Genomic DNA, 12,985 nt, shown 5'->3' on the forward strand with positions numbered 1-12,985 from the left:
CCAATATCCTGGCAGACAGGTTCAGTGCAAACTTCTCCACCCCTCCCCCAAAAGAGCAAGTATCTATCCCGGCAGAGGGCTGCCTCCCAAACATCTCAGATGCTCAGGTGAAGGCTGCCCTCTCCAAAGCAAAAAACACTGCTTCCATGGGACCAGATGGTGTCCCAGGTTGCGTCCTACATGAACTACAAGAGGAACTAATCCCTCAATTTTGTTTTGAAAATTTTGTAATAAAAATATCAGGAGATATATTTTCACCAATCTTTGGACCTAATACTCTGTTGAAAAAATATGTCACAGACCTTTCTCACTGAACCATTTTGGATTTCTAAGAAATGGATATTATTGCATATCAGTGCTAAAAACATTAGAAATAAAATTCAAAAGTTTGTTTACGGTAACTTTCACATACCAGACAGTTGTCACAGAAGCATAGTGTAAGACATTCATTTCTGAAATTCAGCTGTATTACATGGATACCGAGCATTCAGGACAGGCTTTAGAGCAAAATCCCTAATAGGGAAGGCATCTCTGATCAATACTAGCAAAAAATTACGATCCCTCATAAAATCCTCCAAGGCCAGCTTCGAGAGAAAAATTGCACAGGACACCAAAGACAATCATAAGGCTTTTTTCAGTTATGTTAGAAACCTGGGATGCAACTCCCAGACTTGTTCTGAGTTGATTCTAAACGACAAAAAATACACTGAACCCACAGACATCACCAATATCCTGGCAGACAGGTTCAGTGCAAACTTCTCCACCCCCTCCCCCCCAAAAGAGCAAGTATCTATCCCGGCAGAGGGCTGCCTCCCAAACATCTCAGATGCTCAGGTGAAGGCTGCCCTCTCCAAAGCAAAAAACACTGCTTCCACGGGACCAGATGGTGTCCCAGGTTGCGTCCTACATGAACTACAAGAGGAACTAATCCCTCAAATAAAACAGCTATACAATCTCAGCCTCACTACAGGATATGTGCCCACAGAATGGCGTACAGCAATAGTGGTCCCACTCCACAAAGGTGGAGCCTCTACGGACCCTGGAAACTATCGCCCCATAAGCCTGACTTGCTTAGTCTGCAAGGCTATGGAGAGGATCATCATGGAGCTCATAAACAAAGACATTGGGGACCTACAGACACTAGATCCTACCCAGTTCGGCTTTGTCAAGGGCAGATCCTGCCTTTTGAACCTGGTTGACTTCTTTGAAACAGTCAACAAAGCCATAGATGAAGGGAAGGTAGTCCACACAGCCTATCTGGACCTTGCAAAGGCATTTGACACAATACCCCACTCGGGCATCATAGATAAGCTATCCAGCTTAAATATAAACCCCTATGTCACAAGATGGGTCGCAAACTGGCTCAAAGACAGAACCCACAGAGTGAGAGTTGCTGGAGCCATGTCAGACTCGAAACCGGGTCACAAGTGGCATCCCACAGGGTTCTGTCCTGGGACCACTCTTGTTCGGTATATACTTTTCCGAGGTACAGGCAAACGTGGGAGGACTATGGCTCACCAAGTTCGCAGACAACTGCAAACTGGGTGCCATAATCAACTCTCCAGCTGACACAAACATCCTTCAAAAGGTCTCACAGAGACAGATAACTGGTGCCAGCGCCATGGTTTAAAGCTAAATGCCAAAAAATGTATAGTCATACCCTTTGGCAAAAACAATGTGCCCACAAATTACCACATAGGCGGAAACCCATTAAGTACAGAGAAAGTTATTAGGGACCTGGGGACCCAAGTTGATAGCAATCTCTCCTTTGAAAACCACATTGCCAAAGTGGTTAGAAAGACCTTCTACATAGCCCACCTTATCACGAAGGGTTTCACATCTAGATCAAGAGAGGTAATTGTGCCCCTTTATTCATCCCTCATCAGGCCCATCATAGAATACAATGCCCCTTTTGGGATGTACGTTAATGATGAGCTAGGATATAATTGTTTAATTAAGAGATTAATTGATTGATTGGGGAAGGTATGTGTGTATTTAATGTGGAAGGAAGTTTGTAAGAACAGACTCTGAAGATACCAGTTTACTGGTGAAAGCGCTAAGTCTGTATCTTGGTGTAATAAAGGATTTCTTGGCGTATTTGCTGCAACTGTTTTTCTTCCATTGCTGTGGTGGATTATTGTGTGCCTGTTTCATCGTTGTGGATCCTGGTTTTGGTATCCAGTTCTGTTTTTTACATTCTTTATTCTACTCAGCATTGTGTTGGAGAGGAGAGCAGCCGATATGGAGGACATCCTGACTGAATTGTCTAATGTGCTTAAAAAATTGACTAGAGTATATACTGAGGTCAAATCGCAGGCTAACACCAATGGTGTTAGCCCATCGGACTCTGAGGTACGGCTATATACTCTACATTCTAACGAAAGTATCACCCCAGGGCAAAGGGACATTCACTCGAGCCCTATGGGTTCCACAACTAACGATAGATCTGTTAGGGATAATCCGGAAGGACCGGCATGTTCAACTAACCCGAATGGGTATGATCGGAACCATGTTTTGGGAGCATGGTTTGAGGCACCAAGTTTTGCTACTAACTGGGAGGCACCGGAAGTAAGGACAACGAACGGACGAGTTCAACAGCAGTACTCGCTTTCGCTTCGCGAGCAAATTTACAAATACGAGAAGCTTTGCCGTAGATATAGAGCTATGCAGCTCGACAATTTATTTCTGAGCAAGTCCAAAGAATTGCAGCAAGTGCCTAGAGGATTGCGTATATGGAAATTGCCAATGGGTATCGAAGTGGGCTCTGATTGTTTTAAAGAACTTATATCTTTATATGATAACACAGGTATGCTTATGCTTGACATTATCATCCGTAACAACAATAACAAACTGTCCGCTTTACGTAACGAAATCAGTTTTTTATACACAAGTATTACGACTGACTTGTTGTTTTTTGACTATAAGAATAACTTTGAACAAGTCACAAAAAAGATTGATATGTTTGTTAGAAGTAGTAAAAGTGTCAAGCAAAAAAAGCTTATGAGAGACACATTTGAATACCAGAAAGGGATTGCTTATCCACCTGGTTCTAAATTAGTCAGTGAGGATGCTCATATTTCTAGGATTAACACCACAGAGAGGATGGACTCAGTGGCGGTGTCCGCCATGGAGGATGATGATGGCGTTTTTTTAGAAAACGAAAATCTTCCCCGCAGGTCGAAGAGACTTTTGAGCAAAGGGAACCAACCGAGGGGGAACGTCGAATATGTACCCCCAAGGAGGGGAAACCGGCATTATTAATAGACAATACATTTTGTTTGGAACTAAAAGTTGATTTCAATTTGCAATTTTCTTTTGACACAAGTTTGTATGAAATTGAAAATGTAGTGAACATGAGGAATGAATGTGGAATGGATGTTGAACCAAGGCCTTACTTGTCTAGATTTGAAAGCAATGAGCAGCTAACTTTGGTTATTAATTCTGAACAACTCCAAAGTAGTGAACACCAATTAAGAACTATGACATCTGAGGAACAGACCCCTAACTCCGAATTGGGAAATGCATTGTCAACGAACGTAAAAAGTAATCTACAATGTTTGGACCAACCAATGGCTTCCATTGAAGAAGTGAATGGTCCGCAAATGAAATGTGAAGTTCTTAAAAGAGAAGGTTTCGTAATTTACAATTACACTGATATGTCAATAGGGGAAGTGTACTTCAAAATTTTCAGTAAGGGGATTAGCTTTGTTCCATCATATAAAATTGACATAACACAATTGTTGATTAATTTGAAATACTATACTAGGAAACTGAATTTGCATTTACATTACATGGGTGGGGAAGAAACTCAAATGATTGTAAAAAATACGCTTGGTGCAATCAGTCTTAAGAGAAGAAGTACTTTCATGCCCCCTTTAAACAACGAAATTAACAGTTTTGAGCAAATGGTAGAAAAAGACTTTCGTAGATTATGTACACAACAAAACAAAATGAAAGACAATTTGACTTTAGAGGAGAGGAAGGCTATTCATGACATTACGGGCACCAATGAATTTAGGTGCATGCGCCCCGATAAAGGAGGGGGAATGGTAATCATGGCCAAGATAGATTATAATGGGATTATGATGAGGATGCTCAACGATACAGAAACATACAGTAGGGTATCAAGGAATGAAATAAATGTGAAATACAGTAAAATAGATGTATTTCTACGTGAGGCTCTGTACAAAGGTGTCATAAATGAGGAGGAGTATGATTTTTTGTACGTGAAATTTCCTAAATTACCAACACTATTTGGAATCCCAAAGACACACAAGGGACTAGAACAGTTGGAATGCAGGCCCATAGTATCGGCAAAGGGCTCCAAGACCGAACCCATGGCAGTCCTAGTAGATGAGACATGTAAGGGGGTGGTCATGGAGTCACCACACATCATTAAAGATTCATGGCATTGCCTAGAAAGGATTAGAACTTTTAATGAAGTAGATGTGGATGAGTATGTCTTTTTAACCATCGATGTGGTTAATCTTTTTTCTACCATCCCACATGAAAATGGTATAGAGTTATTTGAAGAGAGCTTGAGAAACAGCGCATGCTTTGACCAGGGAAAACTTAAGTTAGTGATAGATTCCATGAGAATCATTTTGACCAACAATTTCCTAAGTTTTGAGGGAGAGATGTATCAGCAGACAAATGGAGTGGCAATGGGGGCAAGATGTGCCCCCGTATTTGCAAATTTAGTTCTGCTAGCCTGGGAAAGAAGATACATTTTAACATCTGCATTTAATGTACACATTATGTTGTACAGTAGGTTCCTGGATGACATCCTGATTTTATGGAAAGGAAGTGAGGAGGACATAAATAATTTTGTAGCTTATTTAAATCAGGCCACAGAATTTTTTAGATTCACACATAATTGGAATACAACATCGATCAACTTCTTAGATATCAACATTTCCAAACAGGATGGGAAATTAACAAGCAACATTTACAGGAAACCTAGTTTCTCTAACTCTATGCTGCATTTTTCGAGTTGCCATCCATATCATCAAAGAAAGGGACTCATTAAGGGGCAAATGGTGAGACTCTCTAGGTTGGTGAGTTCTGACACGATTTTTAAGAAGGAGATGTATGTCCTCATTGGATTATTTCTTGAAAGAGGATATCCCTTGAAACTTTTATTGAGAACGAAGAAAGAAATTTATAGGAAAAGGAGGACAATGTATACACCTATACTCAATAGTGGAGGAACAGTGATTAATAGCCAAACAATGAAGATGGGTGATACAGAAAAGGATAGGGAGAGTCTCACCTTTGTGGTACATTATAATGGGATGGCCAAAGATTTCTGTGAGAGTATAAGGTAGAATTGGAATTATTGCTTCACTGAACAAATGAGGCAAATTTTGGGGAACAATCCCAAAATAGTGTTTTGTAGGGGGAAAAACATCAAAAACATACTTGAGAAGGAAAATAAAGGACATATTAAATCTAGGATGACTAAATGCGGAAACTGTAATGTGTGTAGATTCATAGCAGAAGGTGGTTACACATGTGTGAGGGGTTACCCACGTACCTTGGCATGCCCTGGGGTTTGTAACTGTAATACAAAGTGTTGTGTATACTTGGCATCCTGTGTGTCATGCGAGGCTTATTATATTGGTATGACAACTCGTAAACTAAGGGAGAGAATAGGGGAGCATGTTAGAAGTATTAAAAACAAAGATGAACATAATGCTCTCTATATACATAGTAGATTTTGCAACAACTTTAAAAAGTTTTTGTTTTTCATTATAGACAGGGTCATGCCATCATCAACAGGAGACATAAATAACAAGGTGGCGGTATTGGAAACAGAGTGGCAACTAAGGCTAAATGCCACTAAATACCCCGGCCTAAATGACCATATTTCCTTAAAACCCCACCTAAAATTGAGGGCTGCAATAATATAAAGTAACACAGTAGAAACAAAATGTCTCTCAACCATATAAAAGGGACATGAAGAGGGGAAAAAAATGGGGGGGAAAGAAAGAAGAAAAAAAGTACGACTTGGTATGCATCTGGTTGAAATAATAGTTTCATTTTAGTTTTCATGTATATACATAAACAATTGTTTACAAACAGATTCATTAATTTTAGTTATTATTTAGTTAAAAACACAAGTGAACACAATATAGGAGAAGTTTTGTGTTTAAATTAATATTTTATTAGAATTCTTTTGTAATTTTATATACACACCCTTACTACATAGCTATTAAATTGATTTTATATATAACATGGAAAGATATATATATTTTTTTTATATATACATATATATTTCTTTCTTTTTTTAAAAAAATGATGAGCTAGGATATAATTGTTTAATTAAGAGATTAATTGATTGATTGGGGAAGGTATGTGTGTATTTAATGTGGAAGGAAGTTTGTAAGAACAGACTCTGAAGATACCAGTTTACTGGTGAAAGCGCTAAGTCTGTATCTTGGTGTAATAAAGGATTTCTTGGCGTATTTGCTGCAACTGTTTTTCTTCCATTGCTGTGGTGGATTATTGTGTGCCTGTTTCATCGTTGTGGATCCTGGTTTTGGTATCCAGTTCTGTTTTTTATAGACCTTCTACATAGCCCACCTTATCACGAAGGGTTTCACATCTAGATCAAGAGAGGTAATTGTGCCCCTTTATTCATCCCTCATCAGGCCCATCATAGAATACAATGCCCCTTTTGGGATGTACGTTACCCGACACCTGCAGCAATTAGAAAGACCCCAAAAGTATCTCACCAAGAGGATCAAGGGTCTCAAACAGATGCCATATGCTGCTCGGTTAAAAAAACTCCAGCTCTACTCAGTTGCATACCGCCTACTTGAGGCGATCTATGCCTGACATACAAAGCTATGTCAAATCCAGAATTAATGGACATGCTCCACCTCAGTAAATCTAAATCCCTTAGAGCCACACGCTCAAGGGACTTGAACCTCAGCACAGAAATAAATAGAACTTGCTGGAGGGACAGGTTCATAACCCAGAGGCTCCCTTCACTCTGGAATAGAATTCCAGTTCATGTGAGGCAGAGCACCTCACTGAATCTCTTCAAGAAGAATCTCGATAAGTGGATGGGGGATCGTAGGTTTGTCCCAGGGATTACTCCTGTGTCACTATTAGACAGAGGCACAGTAAACTAAACCTTAAAAAGGGCACAGTATACTCAAATCAAGGGGTGGCGTAAGCCATACAGAATCGGGCTAGGCTTATAATTGCCCCAGGGCAGATAGCCTAGTATGAACCTATGAACATAAGAGAAGTCTTGCAGTGCTTCATGAAACTCAATGTCTACCTGGATTGCTACATGTATCTCTTTTTTTAAGAGTTAAATATTTCTGGGCAGACTTGTGCTACTAGTCTGTGAAAGTATCATCTGGTTAGTTATGACAGAAGGTATGGAAAGTGCTTTAGAACATATTAATTTCATTTATACATTTCTTAACTGGGTAAATGTGCTAATCCAAAAATCCTTTTAGGCACAACCTGGCCCATTTGGGATTCGAAAGACAGTAATGTGCAATAAAACCAACAAACAAGCAGTAATAATAAGAGAAGCACAAATTATGTTGCTAAGCACCGATTAGAAGGTAACAGTCATGATACAAAGTAACAATAGTGCATAAATGTACATAATGATATGTAAATATTGTAGAATTAAACTAGATGACTAAATATAGAGTATATTGGATTATAAACAGAAATAAGGCATATTTGTAACAGAGGTTGAGGTTGGAAGGGGAAAGATGAGGCTGAGTGCAGTGGGAGTAACAGGTAAGTGTAAGAATTAGTAAGGAGAGAGGTAAAGGTGAAGTTAGCAGTAGCATGGCAATTGTAAAAGGATGACAATATGAAGGGGTGGGATGAAGAGATCGGAGAAGTCATTGAAGGCTGTAGAGGACATAACTACATATGCTGAAAAGAGGTACAGTACTGGTATAATACGTGAGTAGTTGCAGCATTACAGCAGTGCAGTGTTACTGCATGATAGATTATCCATGATGGTCAAAGTAGTGACCCACTGGAAGGATTCTATGATGTGTTTCTTCAGTGCTTTTCTAGAATCTTTGAGGGAAGATAGTAAACTTAATGTTTTGTGGGATTTTCTTCTAGTAATCTAGTGCTGTTTTGGTGAATGTCCTTTCAGAGATAGCTAGGAATTATACAAGGAGATTTGAGAAAGTTAGACAGGCCCCTTTGAAATAAGATATTTTAAGTGGGGATCATTTAGTAAATTATAGGTCAGCATATTAAATAAAAATGATATGCTAATGTCAAGTAGGAGACAGTTGCATTTTTTAATGTTAGACAGTGATGATCCCAAGACAGTGATTTGTATAAGGTCTACATCTTATTTTTTGTACTCTGAAGGTGCATCAGATTTGATGGAATGTAGTGCAATTAAGAAATGGTGTATTCAGTCTTGGGAGGTGGAACATTGATGACAATGGCTACCTAACTTTTTTTGTCAAGAGGTTAGAGATTTTGTAGAATACTCAGAGTTGAATAAGAACATTTTGTGTTTGTGTTTCATCTTGAGGAATAAATGAAAGAGACTGATCCAGTAAATGGTCTAGGTATATGCAGTGGTGAAGCTGAACACACTCATTTCTTTGTACCATTCAGCATAACTGATAATTTTTTTTTGTATTTAGCACTAGTTATTGGTGCACATCCAGTTCCACAGCAGCACAAAGTTGTTCTACAAAAGTTGAGTGATTTTTGTTTTTGTGATCCTCATTTTTCTGGTAATGACCATGCCATCAGCAAATAAGATATTTAGATTGGATAGTACCCAAGGGAGATCATTAACAAGTACTGAAAATAGCAGTGGGACTAACACTGTGGAACCTGTGTACCTGGCAAAGGGTTTGTGCCGGTTGCATCAGAAGGCAAGATGCAGGTCCTCTTGAGTAGGTAGCTGTGAAATCAGTTGCTGCCTCATCTGAAAAATGTCACATTTTAAGTCTGTAGTAGAATGATATTATCTACACATTCAAATGCTGTTTTGTCATTTACAAATGTAGCTCCAGTGTATTTTCTTCAGAGTTTTTGTATAAGGTGTTAGTAGGAGTGTGGCAGTAGAGATACGGTAGCTAGGCCTGAAGCTGTATGCTTATCTGTAAGTAGTATCATATTCTAAGAAGTAGGTTAAAATTTGCTTATATAATGACCTTTGCTTCTGGGTGCAGGTTGGCTATTGCTCTGCAGTCTTCTGCTGTATTGAGAGAGGTAGTCTTTTATAAAGGGATTTTTGTTGCTCTTTTAAAAAGGTTTAGAACAGATTTAGTACCTAATGAGAGGTTCAGAATATGATCCAGCGATGTTACTAGCTGATTACTAGTTGATTACTTCATAGTTTGAGCACAAAATTATGTAAATTATTGAGGATGCGTTGGAGGGTATTTTACTTAGCCCATCCTTAACTTTTCTTTGTGACAACTTCAAAGTAAAAGTAAAAGTAGGGATACTTTAGTTAGTTATGCATTTGCAGTATTGGTGATGGAATTGTATTACTGAATATCAACTGCCTATTTTGAGTTGAGTTAGTTAAATTGTGTATTATTCCTTGAATAGTGTTGATTTCATTGCTGTGTGCTATTTTTAACATTAAAGATATCATTCCAGATAGAGTTTCACTGTATTCCAAAATCATTTTGGCTAAGGCCAAATAATTGAACCTTCTTACAGCAGTTGCCTTTAGATGTATTTGTACATGCTTTCTGAGCAACGGTGTAGCTAGACATAATAGCTGTATGCAAGTGAGTTCATTTAATCTTAGCATCTCTTAGAAACTTAATAGTTCAAACAGTACATAATGTTTAGAAGTGTCTGAAAGATTGTATACTATACAGTGCTATCCAAACCATGCTTTCCTAAGAAGAATGTACTTCTAAAATAACCTTTTTGTGGTTACAAGTGGCAATAATTGAAAATTAAGTGTCCCTTTCTGAAATGCATAGGGCAGCATTTTAAGAGTTGAGTAAATATTTTAAATGATAGGTGGGTGGTGCGGACAACAGCATAAAGTTTGAGTACAAAATTCAAATTCCTGGCTACACCCCTGTTTCTGAGGTTAAGATAATGCTGGTGTTTACTGTTCACCCCCTCTCCATTCTGTATCCCTTGTTTTTAAAAGCTGAGCAATTTGAGGGAATTAGCCATGGTACATAATTAGCTTTCAGTTCTCCATTTTTATTGGATGCAGTGTGCTTATATAAGTTGAATGCTGGTGTAGACTGAGAGGTGCGGTATGATAATATGATAATTAATGACTTAATATGAAAGAACTGAAAAAGGTGAAAGAAATTTAGCTTGATTTATGTCATTTGACAGAATGCGGTGGTGGTGCTGCGGTACCGTTGTCGCCTCACAGTAAGACATCCTGTTCGATTCTCAGCTAGAGCGTCTTCTGTGTGGAGACATGCGTGACTGGGCGTTCCTTCGTTGAAGGTTGTGCATCAGGGTTGGCAACTTGGCACGTAAAAATCTACTGCCAATCATTAGCGGACCGGAGTTCTGCTGTGGCGACCCCTAACCAGGAAAAAACCGAAAGAAACAACATATGTCATTTGACAGAACCTTTTTTTGTGGTAATATGAATCTTTATTTGAAGAGGTTTTCATTAAGAAGACAAAAGCGCTCATCTTTTACTTGCTTTTATCAGAATTTCAGTATTAAAGCAACCTTTACATGCAGCATATCACATGCTATTTACGTTTTATTGACGATGTCTTTATTGTGTGGGAAGGTGACACCTTGCAGCTTGGAGATTTTATCACTTACCTCAATCAAACAACCCCCTTCCTGAAGTTTACCTCTTCCCATAGCTGCACTTTAACCACTTTCTTAGATATGCAGATTTCCAAGGACACCAACAATAACAGAATCACCACTGATCTATTCAGAAAACCAACAAGGGTTAACTTATTACTCCACAGTAAAAGTCTACATCCTACAAAAAACAAATGTAGTGTAGTGAAATCCCAAGGCTATAGATTAGCTCAAATTACCACAGAGATGGAACCATTTTTGAGAAACCTGAACAATTTAGAGAATGATTTTCTAGTGAGAGGCTATGAAAGTCAGATGTTAAAAAACATCCTGGAACCCATTATAGAACTGAAAAGGACTGAAGCACCTTCACTCAACCTCCCCAGTAGAAAAATGTTAAGTAATCCCACAGAAAATAACAAATGCAAAAATAGCTGCATCCTGACATACAGTTTGGATTATCACAGTATCAAAAATATTATTGAAGAAAACTGAAACATTGTCACAGGAAACCCTTTTCTGATTAACATCTTAGGTGAAGCCCCATCATTTGTTTATAGGAAGGCCAGGAATATTAGAAGTTTTGTTGAATTTAAACCTAGACCATGTGAGAAAAGCACTAAAAGATGTGAAACTAATTGTACATTTTGTATATTTATACAGCAAGGTGATAGTTTTTATTGCCCTTATTTAAAGAAGACCATTAAAACCAGTGCAGGGGGTGACTGTAACACTAAAAAAAGTAATTTACAGGGCACAGTGCAATGAATGTGATACATTCTATGTGGGCAAGACTGTAAATAACCTCAAGCGAAGGATTTTATGTCATCTGTCAGAAATCCGCTCTGGATGTAAAAATAATGCACTAGCCAAACACCTTTCTCTTCATAAAAGACACACAGGTTTTAAGTTCCAGATCCTGGATCACATAGACATGGGTGATCTTGAAGGAGACATCCCGAATATTCTGGAGAAACATGAACTCATGTGGCAATTAAAGCTGAACTCTTTTAGAAAGCCTGGACTAAACTACTACTGTTCAATTAAAAGTGCACTGGAACTTAGAAAATTGCCACATTGTTTACATGACTAATTGTATTTTATTTTATTTTTTTTTTCTACAAATTGGTTTTAAATGCCATTTTAAATCATTTGAAATTGAAGTGTACATTTTGTTTCCATCATCATACATATATATTTTTTTATTTTTATTTTTTTCTAGTTCTCTTTTTTCCACTTTATTCAAAATGATGGTAATAACAATACTAACTAATTATACAATTATATAGGTTTTTAGGGTTCTTGTACACAGGCCTGAAGAAGTCTAGAAGGACGAAAGCGATCTTTGTTAACAATAGGTTATGAAAATAGAAACTGATTTTTACATGCAAAATGTATATGTATATATTTATATATAATTTTTGATTGCAAAATGAACTAAGGTTGATATATTTCCAGCCATGTAGTATATCGCCTTGTATAAAATCACAGACTTAATAATCTACTTAATAATTTGGTTAAATAATATGTACCATTAAAGTACATTAGGGCTATATATTATTATGACAGCTACTAGGTAGGGCAGGACCAGCTCGAATGTCACACTGATGGGGGAAGGGATGTGAATTTAACATGTGTACCAATAACACTTTGTTTTACAGCACAATAAACCACTCCCATGCCTGATAAAAAGTATATATATATATTTAGAAAGCTTGTGAGGAAATTATTACTCTATTTTTGTTTTACTTGGATCGCTTGTCTGTGTACTTAATAAAGGATTTTCAACTGGAAACAGACTGCCTGCCTTGCTTGGTTTACTTTCGAATGCTTAGTAATGCTGTAGATTTATATATTTTCTATTATTACTTTTTGACTTGACGAGTTTACATTCGCTACTTCTACTACTATTGTCTGATCTGATTAATATACAGTGATTAACTAGAAATATATGGACTGAAAATCTTCCACACAGAGAAGTTTCTTACACTGTTTTAAATTCTTTTTTATAAGACCCGTTGCTCCTACTACTATTGGAACTGTCTGGGTATCTTTCTTCCACATTGCTCTCATTTCCGGCTGCAGATCCTGGTATTTTATGACTTTGTGTCTCTCTGTATGCAAGACACTATAGTCACTGGGTGTAGCGATTTCAATGATCAGTACTACTTTTGTCTTCTTTTCTTGGACCACTATATCCAGTTTTCTAGCATCT

The sequence above is a fragment of the Protopterus annectens genome, chromosome 3.part1 (assembly GCF_019279795.1).
Source record: "Protopterus annectens isolate FY-2018-M chromosome 3.part1, PAN1.0, whole genome shotgun sequence".
Lineage (NCBI taxonomy): Eukaryota > Metazoa > Chordata > Ceratodontiformes > Protopteridae > Protopterus > Protopterus annectens.